This window comes from Delphinapterus leucas, chromosome 1, assembly GCF_059928025.1.
Source record: "Delphinapterus leucas isolate spDelLeu-1000000601 "Yukka" chromosome 1, BTC_Dleu_Yukka2, whole genome shotgun sequence".
NCBI lineage: Eukaryota > Metazoa > Chordata > Mammalia > Artiodactyla > Monodontidae > Delphinapterus > Delphinapterus leucas.
Genome location: NC_143129.1, coordinates 72,556,689 through 72,573,623, shown reverse-complemented (window position 1 = coordinate 72,573,623; position 16,935 = coordinate 72,556,689). Strand labels below are relative to the sequence as shown.

Here is a 16,935-nt window from a genome sequence, read left to right as displayed (position 1 = left end):
AGAAAGAAGGAGGAGGAAAAGAGAATGTTGGGGGTACATAGAATCATGACATTGTGAATGTCGGAGTTGAAAGGCTTTACATTTTATCTCCATTATTTTATAAAAGAGAAGATGCCTGGAGAAATCAACAGGCTTCTCCAAAACTGCACGGGAAGAGGCAGGATCCTCTAGAGACTGTCATCTAGAGATCGTTATACCATACACCACCGAGCCACCAGAACTACAGCAATATCAAAACCCCAGCTGCGGCGTGGGAGAGTATTTCATAAATAGGAAGTCATGAGAGTTAAAATTTAGGGATAAGGAAAAAGAGGGGCTGGGCAGGGTAAGGCTGGGCCCTGACTTCCCCTGCCATCTCCCTTCTAAGCTTCCAGGGCCAATAGCCCTCAGTAGGAACCCAATCCCCAGGTTGGAGAACATGATCCCAGCAGGAAGGAGAGTAAGCATTGCTCAATTCCATCTCCAGCCAAAGCACCACTGCTAGGTCTCACATTCACATAACCTGGTAGGGCTATGACTGACTGGGAGACTTAGGGAAAAGGGAGGGTATCAGGGCCAGTTTTTATAGTCATTTCCTTCCTTGTGTTCACAGTTTCACAAATCAGCTCAACCCCATTGATTGTGAACGGGGTCCTGGGGGAGTCTGTAACTCTCACCCTGAAGTTGCCTGTGGAAGAGAAGATCACGTCCATCACCTGGCTTCATGATGGAAAATCTATCGTCTTCACAGAACCAAATGAAACGCTAAACCAGGTGACTGACCCAAAGCAGAAAGATCGATTGAATGTCACCGAGTCCTACTCCTTGCTGCTCAGCAACCTGACGATGGCAGGCACAGGACCTTACAGAGTCGTGATAAGCACACCGACCTCTTCACTGTTTACCAATCATGATCTGAGGATCTTCAGTGTGTCAGGGCATAGAGGACCAATTCCCTACTGGTCAGGGTGAATAAAGCCATCTTCTATGCCGTGGGGGGTTGGGGGCTAGATGGCCCCTGGTAGATTGTCCCTTGGTTTCACTCTTTTGGGGTGTCCAGAATCTCTCTTAGGTAGATCTTTCTTGTCCCTTTTCTTATTCTTTTTTGTCCTCTTCAGTTGTCAGCAAAGTCTGGCTGATGGCCCTGGTTGTGGCTGGTTAAAAAGCATCACACAACTTGCTTCTTCCTCCATTCAGCCCCTTAAGGGCTGGAATTGGAAGAGTCAGAAATCTTTTCTCCAAAGGGTTGTGGATTCCTTGCTATGTTCTCTCCCATTTATTCCCTGTGTCCTCTCCTCCTGGGATGGCCTAGTAAGGCCCCTTATTGCTATTTTTATCTTTTAAAACTATTGCTTCAGGCAGAGTGACTGCCAAGGCCTCAAGTTCAAGTGGATTCCTTCATCTGTGAGCACAGCACCTGTAATGTCACCTTGAGATGTTCTGTGGAGGCAGGAGGAGAGAACACCATGTATGGGTGGACACCAATGGGACCAAGGGCCATTCTGCCCCAGGAAGGATCAGTCCTCAGTGACTCCCAGAACTCTTGTGACTGAATTGGGCCTAGACCTGCACACCTATGAATCCTGTTAGCAAGAGTATCTCTAGCCTCAACCTTGTTAGGCAGCTTTGTGCAGGTAACTGACCCCTTCTAGCCTTTCTAGGGCTTCTGGGAAATGCTTTGAGAATCTTTAGAAAGAGCTGGAGGGAGTAGATGCCAGCTCTCAGCACCTACCAACAACACCCCTTCCACTTATACACACATGCTCTGATCCCTCTCACTCTACTTTCTCTCTTTCAGGTTCTGAGGCAGCTGCAGGCACTTTCTTCCCAGTGACATGGATCTTCCTAGGGAAGGGGCTTCTTCTCCTTATATTCCTGGGGGTACTAGGAACTTGGTACATCCAGACACAGGTGCTCAGAAAACCTTTTATGTCACCTCAGGGCAATGAAAACTGCTAGTGCCCCAAGGAGAGCCAGCCTGTTTCCTAGATGAGACCATCACTCCTCCATGGCTCAGTTAAGTCACATTTACTGACGTGTAGTCCTTTCAAGGTGTGGTACTATAGATTGTCAAAGGTCAATGGGATTTTTATCCCATTCATATCTTGTCATGTGTGAACCCACGTGCGTGCACATTGCATGAGAATGAGGAAGTTTGAGCGAGAAAGGATAAAATAAACTTCATAAAAACCCTATGTCATCTATTCTAAGAAGAATTTTCCCCCATAATTTAAGGTTTCGGAAATCAAGGTGAGTCAAAATATTAGTGTGTATAACTAAAAGAGATAGGGTGCTTTTCTCTTGAAGGGCTTTTATTAAAGTGATCCTGCATTTAAAAATAAATGGTGTCTTAGAATTCTTAAAATACTGTAGCTGTAATACAAAGGCAGAGTTTCCTATAGAGGCACATACAGATTTGAGGACTGAAATTTCTAAAGTATAGGGCATTTTAAGTGAACTTTCAAGAATGCTGATGGTTGGAGATGAGAGAAGAGGGGCTAGTCAGGGCCGTGCTAGCCCACTGGAGTAAAATCATAATCATCAATAAGCTCCAACTATAGGTAAGTGCTATAATATGTTATGGTGTACACCAGAAACTAATACAACATTGTAAATCAACTATACTTCAATTAGAACAAAAAAAGAAGATGACCCTAAGAGGGACTGAGTAACTTTGTCCAACTCATACAGCTATAAGTGATGAAGTTAGATAGGTTGAGTGACTTAGTGGATTAGTAAGGTAGTCTAAGATGCAGCAGCAAATAGACTCCTAAAGTTTTAGTAACATACACAGTAGATTTTATGTCTTGCTAACATAAAAGTCCTGGATGGAAGTTCACACCAGCTGACCAACTTGTTTCCACATGGTCTTTCAGGGACCCCTGCTGACATTGCATCTTCAACACACTGCTCCCCATGGCACCCTTGGCATCAATACTGCAATCTGGGGAAAGTGAGCACTGAGGCCACACCTGGGAGATTCCTAGGACCAAGCCTGGAAGTGGCACACATTATTTTGGACCAAATTTCATTAAAGACAACATAATTATATAGCCATACTTAAGTGAAAGAGAGTTTGATAAGTCATCTAAACGTATGCCCAAAGAGGAAGTTGATTTTGGTGGCTAAAACATACGAAAATAATGTTTCTCTTAAAAAGCTAAACTTTAGTATTGGATGGTGACCAATTCAACAGAAATTCCAATGGGGTGTGATAAGTAATATGCTGGAGGAACTGTGGTGCAGAACAAGATTGTACGATGAGGGACCTAATCTACTGTAGGGGATTAGGGATCTTTCAGAGAACACTTTTAAAAAATGTCCTTAATAATTTTTTATTGTGGTAAAATACTTACAATTTACCATCTTCACCATGTTTAAGTATATGGTTCAGTGGCAATAAGTACATTCATGGTGTTGTGTTCCATCATCCTCATACATTCACAGAACTCTTTATTTTGCAAAACAGAAATTGTACCCCTTAAACAGTAACTCTCCATCCCCCCTCCCACCTGAGTCCCTGGCCACCGCCATTCTACTTTCTGTCTCTATAAATTTAACTACTCTACATGCTACAGATAAGTGAAATGATATACTATTTGCTCTTTTGTGACTGGCTTATTTCATTTAGCATAGAGTCCTCAAGGTTCATCCAAGTTGGTGAATTTCCTTCTTTTTAAGGCTGAATAATGTTCTACTTTGTGTGTGTGTGTGTGTGTGTGTGTGTGTGTGTGTGTATCATATATATCACATTTTGTGTTTTCACTCATCCATCAGTGGACGAGTTGGGTTGGGTTTCTTTCACATCTTAAGGTGTATCTGAGCACATTAATTTGCATTCATTCTATCATATGCTTGATAGAATGGTTAATCACTCTATCATATGCTTGATTGAAACAAATAAAAAACTCACTTCAGTTCTACACTCAAAAAAAAAATGCGTTCCCCTCTATTTCATGTCACTCCCATTTCATACCACAATTACTTTTGTGGTACTTTTCTTACTGTTTTCAAGTTAATCTCCTTTTTGTCTTTCTCCCTTCCTAAGTTTTGAATGCCTCAAGACCAAATTTATCTTCATATCCCCTGATGCCCAGCTAGCATAGTTCCATATACACAGTAGGTGCTTAGCGAAGTTTGCCATCAGCAACCGTTCTTTCTCCTCTCCTGTCCTGGATCCCCTCGCTGGGCCTGTTTCAGGCATTTCCTTGACACACATATCTCATTGTTGTACTACTCATCTCCTTCACCAGTCTGTCTTCTGAATTGTCCCATAGTTCCCCTGATGAATTGAGATACTGGAATGTACATTAACAACAGGGGAATAGGAGACTTTCTCCCAAGTAAAATATAGCATCTCCCAAGTATAAAACCTTTTTTTTTTTGCCTGGGCCCTCAGAGACAGTTCAGTTGCCTCATTGACTAACCCAGGGGTAACTCCAGGTTGTACTGAAGCTCTCTCTAGCACTTGAAATTTAGATAGAATTTCCTCGATCCTTTAATTTAATGAGCTGGGGAAGCATCCCCAAGATTTCTACAAATCCCCAAGAACTTTCTCCTGGAGAGCAGAAGGAGTTAGGAGCATCCTGAGAAGCTGGCATGTGTATATCATATGTGTAAAGCTGCAGTAGGTGTCAAGATAAAATGGTACAGTTGATGGAGCTGTCTCATGAATAGGATGGGGGCATGGATGGGATCAGGAAGGGTGGCATGATACAAAATACTGCATCTAATTTGTAAGAGCAGAAAATATTTCACAAAGGAGTGGCATTTGAGATATTGATCTTGAAAGATGGAAAGACTTTTTTCAATAGGAGGAGGAATACAGGTAATGGATAACATTATTGTTATTTATTGAGCATCTCCTATATTCCAGGTGCTTTGTGTGCTAACTCAATAAATACTCCCAACAATAGTAGGAAGTGGGCATGGTTACCCCTGTTATTCAGATTAAGAAGGAATTCCATTCCATTAATATTTTATTTCCCTAGTTTTCTTCTCTCTCTAAATGTTACTACTATCGAGCTAGTCTCCCCAAAGCTGGAGATTATTCAAAATTCCTTCTCATTTATCCCTACATCCAGTGATTAATCATGTTCTTTCCACCTAAATAGTCTTGTATCCATTCCTTGCCATCCATATGCATGACATAACTTAAATGTACACTCTCATCATCTTTTCTGAGTGGTTCAATTATCTCTCTGCTAAGCCATGCCTCTAGTTTTACCCCTTCCAAATCACCAGCATGATCGTTCTGAAATTAAAAAATGATATTTATTTTCCTACTGGAATGTATGAGTTAGGATGGTTTACGTTGCATATAACAGAAAACTTATCTCAAGTTGATTCAATAAGGAAATTCAATAGGGAATGTTGGCTCATGTAACATGAACTTCAGAGGGAAGGCAGACTTCAGTGTTGACTTACTCTGGTGGTTCCAGTACTGTTTCCCTGCAGTTCTCTTATGTCTGCCTTTCCCACTGTGAATTTTGTTCTTCAGGCTGGTTGCAAGGTGACTGCAGCAGTTTTGTTACTCACAGTTACAATATGATGTTCATGGAGAGAGAAAAACACTGCCTCTTCCTTTCTTAGGAGAGAGAAAACTTTACCCAGAAGGTTTCAGCAAATTCAAATTACATTAGAACATATTTCATCATGTGTACAACTCCTGAACCTGTCTCTCTGGTTAAGGGAATCCATCCACGGATTGGTCTAGAGATTCTGAACCAACCACTGGCAAGGTGTATGGAGTTATTAAAATAGCTTAGAGTATTCATGACCTGCTCCCAGAGACAGGGGTCAATATTCATGCCATTTGGATGGCACACGATGGAGGTGGTGCAAATTTGATATTGAGTAGAAAATCATGAGATCATTAGCGTAGGTAGGATGCAAATTCCTTAGCCCATCTGAAAAGGGCTTTTGAGTTTTGGCCTCTGCATGTCTCTCAGGGCTATTTCCCTTCTGCTTTTCTTTGCGTACATAAGATCCAGCCATATGGAACTACCTGCACTTCCCCAAAGAGAACATGGTCTTTCAAATGACCCCATTTTTATATATTTACATTTACATCCATGTCGATATTTATGCCATATATTTTCCACTTCCTGGAATACCAGTCTCCTTTGCTTAACTGACAGACATACCTTCAAGATCAAACTTAAATACCTTCTCCCATATGAAGCCTTCCTTGATCTCTTGGACAAGTTTGACCAATGACTCCTCTTGGACAAGTTTGACCAATGACTCCTCTGTGGCTATAACTGTACCTAGTTCACACTTCAAATATTGCTCACTTTTTTTGCAATTATTTGTTTTCTTTTTCTCCTCAACAAGATTGTGAGCTCCTAGAAGGCAGGGTCTATGTCTTCTCTGTTTCTCTCTCTACTGCCTAGTAGAATTCCTAGAACATATTATTCTCTTGAATGAATGAAGCTTGCCCTCAACATCACTGTTTCCCCTCACTTTGTAGGCTCCCCTTGCCTAGTTTTCCTAGCCCTGGCCAGGCTACCCAGTGCTGCCTTGCTGGTCCTCAGATCTTGTATTTTCACAGTTCGGTATAAGACCTGTACTGGGTATCGCTCCCAGGAGCAGTTATTTCTCTAGTTGGGTAACTCTCCAGGTAAACTAATCCACTTACAAGTGCTAGTGGTAAAGGCCCCCTCCCAGATTTGTGCTTATTTCTTTCACCATGTCCTTCAGTGATAATGTCTCTGCCTCTCTGCCTGCCCTTTGAGTGTCTCTAATGGGCATTGGTACCAGGCTGGAGGATAAATTTGGATCCATCACTGGATTACTGCGATAGCCTCCTACTATCTTTCTGCTTCTTGTTTTGCCCATTTTCAGCCTATTCTCAATACACTCATCAAAGTGATCTTTTAAAAGTTTAGTCAGATTCATGTCTTTCTGTTGCTCAAAATTTTGCAAATGGTTTTTCCTTTCACTCACAGTAAACATCAAGGACCCTACTGGGCTACAGAGTCTGCATGACCTGTTCCCCTACACCTCATCTCTCTGGCCTCACCTCCTCCTCTGCCTCATGCTCACTCTGCTTCAGCCACACTGGCCTCCTAATCACTCCTAAACACACCAGGCACGCCTCTGAACCAAAGCCTTTGTACTGACTCTTCTCATTGCTGGACTGCTCCTTCCTCATTCACACGGATAATTCTCTCACTTCCTCCAAGTCTTTGTTCAAATGTCATCTTCTCACTGAGGCCAACCCTTACTGCTTTCTTCAAAACTGCAGCTTCCTGCATACCACCTCCATGAACTCTTGGTTCTCCTTACTCTGCTTTTTCTTTTTCATTTTTACCATTGCACTTATAGCTTTCACATGTACTATGTAATTTACTAATTTATTTATTAAGTTCATTGTTATTGTCTGAGTGGGGTAAAACGTAAGCTGAACAAAAAGTCAGGGATCTTTATTTTGTTCACTGATAATATCCCAAGTCCTAGAATAGTGTCTGTTCTATGGGTGTATCATACATGTATGTGGAATGAATGAATGAAAGAATGAATGAGTGGATTATCCAGACACCTTTTTTTTTTTGACACCTTTTTCACAGTGGTCCTCCTGAGAGCAAAGAGGACATGGATTTGCAGAGTGCAGTGGTAGAATACTTTTTTTTTGCGGTACGTGGGCCTCTCACTGTTGTGGCCTCTCCCGTTGCGGAGCACAGGCTCCGGACACGCAGGCTCAGTGGTCATGACTCACGGGCCCAGCCGCTCCGCGGCATGTGGGATCTTCCCAGACTGGGGCACGAACCCGCATCCCCTGCATCGGCAGGCGGACTCCCAACCACTGCGCCACCAGGGAAGCCCCTAGAATACATTTTTGATACTCACTAAAAGGAGTTATATTCGCAGAAAAAGCTCAAAACACAAACCACTCATATCTTATTACCCAAACTCACAAGAAACTTGCAAGATGTATCATCTGAGCAGTGCTACTGTGAAACTCCGTGAATTGAGAATGTTCAGCCAAACCATTCACATATATTCTACACCCACTGTATCCATTTCTTCCTCTCTTTAACACTTTACAATCCAGCTTCTGTTTCTTTAATAACTGTATTTATGCTGTGCTTATACTCAGTCTGATTCTATGATTTTTTTAGCTTCCCAAGGCATCTGCTGAGAACCTCCAGTTTAAGAACTACTTCTCAAAGGTAAGAACTCTACTGTACTACTTTTTTTTTTTAAATCCGTAACACCTAATACAGGATATTGCACAGAGCAGGTATTCAATAAAAGTTCACTGAATGCATGAGTGGAGTCTCACCCTCTTTCAGTACATTTTCTGCATTATACCACATGAATGATTTTACAACATATTTGATGTGCATGGCTTCAGCATCCTTGAATGACCTCAACTCTAAATACATATACCTCTGAAACCCAAACTCCTATCAAAATATAGAACTTTACTGGACTTCCCTGGTGGTCCAGTGGCTAAGACTCTGTGCTCCCAATGCAGGGGGGCCTGGGTTCGATCCCTGGCCAGGGAGCTAGATCCTGCATGCATGCCACAACTAAAGATCCCACGTGCCACAACTAAGACAAGGTGCAGCCAAAGAAATAAATAAATATTTTAAAAAAATATATAGAACTTAACCATCATCCCTAAGAGTTTACTTGTGTCCCATCTCAGTTAATTCCTGCCCCCATGGCCACCAGAGACAATCACTATTCTGATCTTTCTTTTTTTACTATAGATTAGTTTTGACTGCTCAACAATTTTCTATAAATGGAATCGTAAGGTAAGTATGCATTTTTGTAAGGCTTTTTTTCATTCAGTATAATTTTGCCAATATCTTATTTAGGATATGTGCAATTATGTTCATGAGTGAGACATAAATTTCCTTTCTTGAACTGTGCTTCTTCTGGTTTTAGTATAAAGATTATTTCTTCTCTCCCCATGTTGGTTTCTCCCTTTTGCCCAACAGCTAATACAATGATTTATATATAGTGAATGAAAAAATAGCTAAATAAATGGAGCTATAATAATTTCATAGTTGTTCTGCTCTAGCAAACTCATAGTCCGTGTCAAACTCTAAGGCTGTTCATAAAAAGGAACAAAATTGGGTCATTTGTAGAGATGTGGATGGACCTAGAGACTGTCATACAGATTGAAGTAAGTCAGAAAGAGAAAAACAAATATTGTATATTAACGCATATATGTGGAATCTAGAAAATGGTACAGATGAACCAGTTTGCAAGGCAGAAATAGAGACACAGACGTAGAGAAAAAACATATGGACACCAAGCCGGGGGAAAAGGGGGTGGGCTGACTTGGGAGATTGGAATTGACATGTATACCCTAATATGTATAAAATAGATAACTAATAGGAACCTGCTGTATAGCACAGGGAACTCTACTTCACTTTGCTGTACAGTGGAAACTAACACAACATTGTAAAACAACTATACCTCAATTAGAAAAAAAACAAAATTTCTAAGGCTGCTCAGTTAAGAATGGCAATACCATTAAATTGAACACTGGAAAGTTAGTCTTGGCCAGATCCCAATGGCAAACTTGTTAATAACAATCAAATTATAATTTTAATAATAATAAACAAAACATTTTTACTATATATTGCAGCTTACACTGTTGTCACACAATATTCATCCATGGTTAACACCTTTAAAGCAGTGGTCACTTTGAAGTGCATTTTAACATTTTAACCAGGACAAAACAGATATTTATTCAGATTAAAAATATCTCCCTCACAAGGAAGAGAAAAATTTTTTTTGTAACTATGTGTGTTGACAGATGTTAACTAGACATTGTGGTGATCATTTCTCAATATATACAAATGTTGAATCATTGCACTGTACATCTGAAGCTAATATAATGTCATATGTCAATTATAATTTTAAAAAAAGAGAGAAAGAAAAGCTCCCATACAGTCCATCACTGCTTGGTAACTTCTGAGACTGTAACTTATCGCACATGGAAAATGTCAGGCAGAAGTCACCAGTGGGTCCTGAAATTTTAGTCCAGTCAATAATCTTGTTCTATAAACCTCATGCAAACATCTGTTTGGTGTCCCAGTCCTTCCTGACATCTGTCTTAGTCAAGTCATGCTTCTGTAATGAAATACCATAAACTGGATGGCTTATAAACACCAGGAATTTATTTCTTCCAGTTCTGGAGGCTGGATGTCTGAGATCAGTGTGCCAGCGTGGTCAGGTTTTGGTGAGAGCCCTCTTCTGGGTTGTAGACTGCCAGGTTCTTGGTGTATCCTCACATGGTGGAGAGCAGAGCACAGGAAGCAAGCTTTTGTGACTCTTATAAGGGCACTAATCTCATGCATGAGGGCTCTATCCTTATGACATCATCTAATCCTAATTATTTCCTAAAGGTCCTGTCTCCTAATACAACACACTGGGGGTTAGGGTTTCAACGTATGAATTTTGGGGGGACACAATCATCCAGTCCATAACAGCACTCATTCCCTCCCTGTATACCCAAAGCAAAGGGGGTGGTGAATATATAACGGACAAGCCCACAGATATTTCTTGAGTGTCTATTATTATCAGCTATAAGAAACACTTCCTTCCCTGGCAATTCATGTGAGCATAGATATGAAAAGCGACATAGAATGAATATCAATGGAATAATATTAGCAAGAGCCCTGCAAAAGATTAAAGAGGGGAGACCCTGACAGGATGGCATCATCAAAGACAGAAAATTTCATGGTGGAGGAGAACTTGGAGCTGAGTCTTTAGAAAGTGTTTAAGCTTTTGTGGTACACAGAAGATTCCAAAGAACACACAGATTACAAAGTGCTTTCATACACAGACCTGTGAGGTAGGTTTCATTACTATGAAGACCAGTGGCTTCTATCCTGGCTACCTAACTCATGGACTGAAAAAATGGAATGACTTAGAACTAGAATGACCTAGAAGAAGATAAGTGGACTGCCAAATGAACTGAGTGTGAAAATATCTTCTTGATCTGGGTGTCACTTACCTGGGTGTTTTTTGTTTTTTTTTTAAACATCTTTATTGGGGTATAATTGCTTTACAATGGTGTGTTAGTTTCTGCTTTATAACAAAGTGCATCAGTTAAGGGTGTTTTTACTTTGTGAAAATTCATTCATCTATAGACCCACAACTTGGACATATTTCTATATATGTTATTATTTTTATTATTATTTTTTGCGGTACATGGGGCTCTCACTGTTGTGGCCTCTCCCGTTGCTGAGTACAGGCTCCGGACGCGCAGGCTCAGCGGCCACGGCTCACGGGCCCAGCCGCTCCGCGGCATGTGGAATCTTCCTGGACCAGGGCACGAACCCGTGTCCCCTGCATCGGCAGGCGGACTCTCAACCACTGCGCCACCAGAGAAGCCCTATATATGTTATATTTTAATCTATAATTTTACTTCAAAATACTTCTTCATTTAATTTACATATTAGAAAATCATATTTACATCTCTAGAAGACTTAAGGGGGTTGGTCATTCACAAATTGGAATAAATTGGTTTATCATTAGTGTTACCGGAGCCCAGTATAAGCTAGCTGTGTAACTTTGGGCAAGTTACTTAGCTTCTTAATGCCTCAGTTTCCTCGTCTGTAAAATGAAGACAGTAATAGTATATCCACTTTAAGGAGTGGATCTGAAGATTAAATTAGTTAATGTATCAATATATAAAGTGTGTAGAGCAATGCCCAGCACATATAAGTATTTTAAAGAAAGAAAAATAAAAAGCAGGTGTTCTTGGCTTATTTCACTCTTGTAGTCACAAAAATCTAAATCAGAGTTTACAACTAGGTTCCATGGAAACTTCACATGTGGCTTCAGCAAGAAATTGTGATCGAAAACATCATTTTTGTATGTCGTGTGCTGCTCAGTACTAGTGTTTACAGTGAGGGATGGTGACCCAACAGCCCTACTAGCAATTTCATTAAGAGGTCTTTTGGTCCCACTGGTTGGCGCACAGTAGGACCATGTTCATTATATTGACTTATTCTTGGTTTTCAATGTGGCAATTGGTGAGTGCTGACCACATGGAAGGGAGGACTGTAGGCTTGATGATGTCAGCCTCTCCTTTCCAAATTGCCTCCCCCTCAACCTCCTCTTATAAGCCACCAAGCCACCAGCTGCCTTAAAAGTGGTGAGCAAACTCTACTAGCGTAATAGAGAATCACAGGGAAACTTTCATTCTAAAGAAGGAATTTTGGTATGCCACAACTCAGCTGTTCCCTGCAGCTTTGCTATTGTTGTAAACATTGCAAAATATGGATTATCTGTTGGAAGTCAATTGTATTGTAAAGTTTTCATATTTCTTGCAATTTTCTCATTTAGTTATATTTTTATACCCTTCCATTTTATATTATATTAACAGTTATGTTTTACCAACACGACCAATGATCACATGACAATTTTTGAAGATGAGTCATAAGATAAAAGAGTAAGAGTTTAGACCTAGGCCTGTGGAAAGTTCTGCTGAGGTCAGTGACAAAAATTATAGTCATTTGAATAATTTCACTGCACTGGTGCAATAAAGGACATAAAAGAAGTCCATCTTTACAGTAAAGGCTGATTATTAGTGGGTTTTACATAGGCTGGTAATCCAAGTTGTCCTAGACCATTTTGGTAGGCTCATAATGACTCTTAAAAATAGGTCCACTTCTATTCCCCAGAACTTGTGAATGTCACTTTGGAAAAAGGGTCTTTGCAAACATAACTGATGATTTTAAGATTAGGAGATTATCTTGTATTATATGGTGGTCCCTAAATGCAATCACATGTTCTTGTAAGAGGGAGACAAGAAGGAGAGTTGATACAGAGAAGGTGATAAGAAGGCCGAGCAGAGTTAACATACAGAGTTTCCAGGGATATCTTTGGGGGCTATTATTCGTTCTACCGCATGTAGTATGAGAAACTGAGAAGGTTCCACTCTCAAACAGTACAACAAATCAACATAGTAATGACAAGTCACATGATACTGAAGAGGTTTTGTGTAAAAAACTGAAGAATGAGAATTTCTTTATCCAGGTTGATGAGTTAACAGGTTTCAGAAATAAATATGCTGTAGCACTTGTAAGATTTTTTTAATGATATATTTAAGAAAACATTTTCTGCTGCAAAGGGTAGAACAAAACAGGAAAAGGCCAGGAAATATTGTGTCTTTGTGTCTAGAAAAGATAGTTATCGTGGAGGCACTCTTTTGGCCAGTATAACTAGTGGTGTCCCATCGATGGCTGGTTCCATATGAGGTTTCATCCTTTGTTGTTTAAAAAAAAAATGCTGATGTTATCACAGCAGACTGCCTTCTTCAAAGAGAGGTGCTATTGAAAAACTCTTGGAGATGATACAAAAACTTATGGTGATGTTACAAAAATGCTTAATTTTATTAAACAGAGACCTGTTCACTCAAAAATGTTTAAAAGCCTGAGTAAACACCCAGACAAAGAACATATCTCCTGCTACACACAGATATCTGTTAGCTGGCAAAGGAAGACTTCTCAACAGGGGGCTTGAGCTGAAAGGTGAATTGCAGGACGCTTTCAAGAAAATAGGAGGCCAGAGTTTGCTGGGTGCTTTGAAGATGAAGAATGGCTACAGAAACTAACCTTCTTAGCAGACATTTTTGATCCCACGAGCAAGGTGAATTAAGTCTCTTTAAGGCCCTGAAGAAAATATATGGACTTAGGTGACAAGATTCTTGTATTTAAAAGGAAATTGAGTCTTTGGAAAAATCACATTGTAAAAGGAAATTTCACACTGTTTTCACTGCTGCTTGGGATTAGAAGAAACCAGCGAGTTTCAAGTCTTACTAAAAATGACCTGGAAGTACTAGAGAAAACACTGAACAGTTTTTTTTCTTTTTTCCAATCCAAATGGATGACTGGGTGAGGAACCATTTTTTTCCCCCCCTGAATCTTCTGTGCTTGGCTTTGAGAGAAGAGAAAGTACTTTGTGATCCACAATCTGATTACACACAAAAGATGAGATGTACTTGTCTGACCCCTAGACAAGTTTTGGATTTTGGCAAAATAAGGGTATCTTGCCATTCATAGAAAAACAATAAACATTTTGCTGCAGTATTCAACTACTTACATGGGTAAGAATTTTTTTTCTGGTATGCCAAGCATCAAGAGGAGGGACAAAAATGATATTATTTTATTTATTTTTAATTAATTTTTATTGGAGTATAGTTGCTTTACAATGTTGTGTTAGTTTCTGCTGTACAGCAAAGTGAATCAGTTATACATATATCCACTCTTTTTTAGATTTCCTTCTCATTTAGGTCACCACAAATCAAAAAATGATCTCATTTCATTTAAAAATGAAATCCATTCATGCTTATCTCAAGTTCAACTGAGAATTAAATATTTGTTTAGCAAAAAAAAAAATCTAGCACAGATTAGACATTAAAGAAATAAATTTTACGCCTGAAACTAACACAAAACACAACGTTGTAAATCAACTACAATTAAAAAAATTTTTTTTAAAAAGGAAAATTTTTTCTGCATTTGTGGTTTCAAAAATAACACGTTCATACAAAAAAACAAACAAACCAATCATGTATATAATAATTTTGTTACTGCTACATTTGTGTTTGAGCCAGATCATGGCACTCGGTAAGAAAGTATTTTTAAATTCTTGTGTAAATTTGTATCTTAAACTAGATTTTTATTCAGATTGTTTGGCTTATGATTTTAATAGCTTAACTATTCAATAAGTGTTAATAAAATGGCATGTTGTGGACGATGTTAATTAAAATAAATGTATAGCTTTTATTTAAACTAAATCAACCAAGCCTACCTTTAGAAAAATTGTCTCATTTTGGCTTAAGTCAGTTATTCAACAAAATTCATTGCCTGCCTTATGAATTTTTAAAAATTATGAAAAGAAAAGAAAGATTGATTTAAAAAAAGATAAGCTAAGCTTAACTCCCTATTTTTTTCAAGAAAGTTTGGCTAAAAAGTAATTTTTAGTTTTAAATAGGTGGAAAACTACTCTTCTCCAGGAACTATTCCACAGAGTACACCTCATTAGCATCTCACACAGTAGGAATTTATTATAAGACTTTTAGGCCAAGTTGGGTTAGGTAAAAAAAAAAAAAAGTCAAGGGCATTTAAACAAAGGAAAAACTTTGGAAATTTAGGGAAGTTTTCTCTATCTACACTAATGACTTTCAGTAGGGTTGTGATCCTTTGTGGGGAGGGAGAACCACACAAAAAATACAGTAGTAATTGGACCAAAATAAGTAGATCTGCAGGAGAACATCATTCTCTTCTAAACAGAGCATTGACCGTTATTATCTACACCTTCCTGATGGCGTAAGCCAGAGATTTAATAATTTCTCAGTAGGGCTTCCTTGAGACCTGAAAGTTATTTCCGGGATTTCTCCAGGGTAAGAAGACTGAGAAAGGCTGGTCTAAACAGTCAGTTGGCCTCCTCCCCCGATCTCATGTATTAGTCAGGATCTAGTTAGGGGTCAGACACCACACTAGTAATTTGAGCAGAGAAAATTTATCATAAAGAATTATTAAGTAGTAAAAGGCAGTTAACTAAAAGGGGGAAAAGAGGACACTAAAGAACACAAGAATAGAAAATACAGGAAGCAGCTACCACCTCCAGGGTTAAGGGAAGGAATGTCCAAAGAGGAAACAAAGACTTTGGAAGAGGGTACCCACCATACAAGGTTGAGGTTCAGATCCTGTTGGAGAGAGCACGGCCACAGCTTACCTGTAGGGCAGCAGAGAAATTCGCTGGGCAAACTCACTGGAGGGTGCGTTCTGTCCGGCCTCTCTCATGTCACTTGCAGCCACACTGAAGGAGGAAAAGAAAGCACCCCAGGAGCAGGGAGAGAAGCCCCATTCTCTGGCAGCGTCCCTCCAAGTGCCCTCTGTTATTAACAGAGACAGCTGGCAATGGAGAAATGTTCACAGGGTCCTGCTCCAGTGTCCCAAAGCAGGTCAAAAAAGGATGGATTTGAATCAGAGGCAATAAATTGATAACTGGCACATCTCACTGTATCTTCACGTATCTTGCTAAACAAGACATTGTCTCCCAAGTGTACTACTTAGTACGTTCTATTTCTGTTAACAGAGCATGGAGAATATTTCCAAGCATATATCATCACATAATTATATCTTCATAAGCTTTCTAGCTGAATAAATTGAATGTAGTTATTCCTTAACCGAATACATTTCCCATCCTCCTAATATATTTCTGTTCTGATCAGTGAAAACCATCAGATATTAGGTAGTTTGTTCTTTTCACAGATAGCTTAAGTTGAAGGCTTTATGGAAGTGTTATTTTCAAGCTTTTAAAGCCATATGATTTTGCAAATGATACAGCTACAACAGCTTAAAATTTTCACTTTCATCTTTACTCTCAAGTAATAAGAGAATACTTTTAATACCTGATGACTTGAGATTTTTTTGTGTGTGAAATAAAAGAGCTAGGGAGCATTGACTTCCAAAAGAATCATGTCTGGTCTACACTGAACATTAGTGCTTTACAATGCGCTACTGTTCAATAGTTTCACCAAGGGGTTTCTTGTGAAGCCCTACCTGAACTTACTAATTTGTAACTCACGTGGCTCTCGCATTTTTATATTATATTTGCTTTTTATATCCGATTTACTAGAATATTTCTCTCATGCTCTTTTTGATATCCATTATCTTTTGCCTCATTTATGTGTAGGTGTGTTATACCATTAGTTTCCGATACCACATGTGTAAAATAAACACACACACAGAAAGTGTCTTCCCTTAGGCTTGCAAAATTCTTTATACAGAAGACTAATACAGGAAATCTTTATGGTCTATAAAAAAAAACGAGTAAAATTTACATGTAAAAATCATATGTCTAAAAATTTAAGTTGTTTTGATATAAAAGTAAGAATTTATAGAAAGGTGCCTGCTTTAATAGTGTCTGTTTCAGAATCAGCAGTTTTTCTGATTTTTTAAATTCGCTAAAATCATT

The 16,935-nt window shown here is 39.3% G+C and overlaps 1 long non-coding RNA gene across 2 annotated transcripts in view; it reads left to right on the top strand.

The window, feature by feature from the left end:
- The window catches only part of LOC111170406 (uncharacterized), a 36,560-nt gene extending 21,757 nt beyond the window's left edge, over nucleotides 1-14,803 (top strand). Inside the window, exons 2-5 of one of the 2 annotated variants that reach the window (XR_002643443.3) lie at nucleotides 593-1,995; nucleotides 8,103-8,153; nucleotides 8,700-8,744; nucleotides 13,357-14,778. This is a non-coding gene — a long non-coding RNA (uncharacterized LOC111170406). Of the gene's footprint in view, nucleotides 1-592; nucleotides 8,154-8,699; nucleotides 8,745-13,356 lie in introns of both variants that reach the window. The other variant, XR_016393332.1, reaches the window with a different exon arrangement.
- The last annotated feature ends 2,132 nt before the right edge of the window (nucleotides 14,804-16,935 follow it).